At 36.9% G+C, this 1,405-nt stretch overlaps 1 non-coding gene across 1 annotated transcript; it reads left to right on the plus strand.

The window, feature by feature from the left end:
- The first annotated feature begins 456 nt into the window (after positions 1-456).
- On the plus strand, positions 457-529 carry TRNAR-UCU (transfer RNA arginine (anticodon UCU)). Its single transcript has one exon. It is a non-coding gene; the product is annotated as a tRNA-Arg (tRNA).
- Positions 530-1,405: the final 876 nt, after the last annotated feature.

Here is a 1,405-nt window from a genome sequence, read left to right on the forward strand (position 1 = left end):
AAGGTTTTGAATTTCAACAGACATCCGAAATTTGGTCTTTCGGTTGAGAACGAAATCCAAATCAGGTGAAATTGAAACGTTCCAAAATTTCGACCGAAATTTAAGGGATAAGACAAAAAATCTATTTTTTATTCATTATTTAATATTATCCTGAAATTTCGTGAAATTTTAGAGGGATAAAATATTACGTTATTTGATTTCTATAGATTTGGTCCGAAATTTCAAAATTTCAGGTGATGACCGAGCCGGATTCCGAAATTTAAAACCTTGGTAATAATATCATTTCCCGATATTATTTTAACTGAAAATAGTGTCAATAATGCTTTTCTAAACAAATGAACATGCTATATATTTTGAAAAAAAAAAAAAAAAAAAAAGGAAGTTTGTCGGACGACAAGGCTGGTTATGTATAATAAAATTTAATTTTATAATTCAGTTCACATTCATAACCCAAAAGCGCCCGTGGCCTAATGGATAAGGCGTCTGACTTCTAATCAGGCGATTGTGGGTTCGAGTCTCACCGGGCGTGTGATATCATTTGCTTTTTTGAATGAGAATAAACTTTTTACGCACTTCCTTGTTCTGATAATCACAACCCTTTCCAAACAAAAGGGTGAGAATCATGCTACCACGAGTTCACGCACTCAGCTTACCTGTAATTTTAGAAGACATGTGAGTGACTCAGATTCCAATACGTGGAAGTTGTCCTTTCCTTTTCTTCCATACTACTCATGGCTGATGGCACCCACTTTCTATCGATTCTCAAGTACTTTCGTGTTCTAATCATCTAACCCTTCACCTACTTGTACTAGAGAGAGAGCCCACATGTATTGCCCCATACCCAATATGTACAACATTCTCTTACAATTATTGAAGGTGTAGTACAACATACCCACAACACCGTGGGGCCAACTATGAATGATTTAGATCATTGAAGGTGGAAGATGTATTTAGAAGAAAACAAATCGGTTGATCCTACTTTGTTCAAAGATCCAAACCGTTCATTTGTTGCGACCCAACGTAAATAGATTTTTCCTCAAAAATAATCTCCCTAGATGATAATAACTCTCCGATCCGTTGAGATTTATATGTTGTGTCACCAATGTTAGATCGGAGGGTGAGGATCATCCAATGGAGATAGTTTTGGGGGCACGTTGAGGCTCAACAAATGAACAGTTAGGATCTTAGAACGAAGTGGCCCCAATCATATAATAGGTACGCCCCCACTGTATATTGGGTCTGTTTGTAGGTGAGTATATATTTTGAAAAATACAATCAAGCCTACTTTGTTCGAAGATCCTAAAGATCTAAACTTTGACCCTACAAAAGGTTTAGAGAGAGAGAGAGAGAGAGTACTCGTTGTGGCTTGTGAAAACCAGTAAAGGGGGGTGAATTTACCTTCCCT

The sequence above is a fragment of the Tasmannia lanceolata genome, unplaced genomic scaffold (genome assembly GCF_043159265.1).
Source record: "Tasmannia lanceolata isolate RefF3 unplaced genomic scaffold, GAP_Taslan_0.1 ptg000012l, whole genome shotgun sequence".
Classification (NCBI taxonomy): domain Eukaryota; kingdom Viridiplantae; phylum Streptophyta; class Magnoliopsida; order Canellales; family Winteraceae; genus Tasmannia; species Tasmannia lanceolata.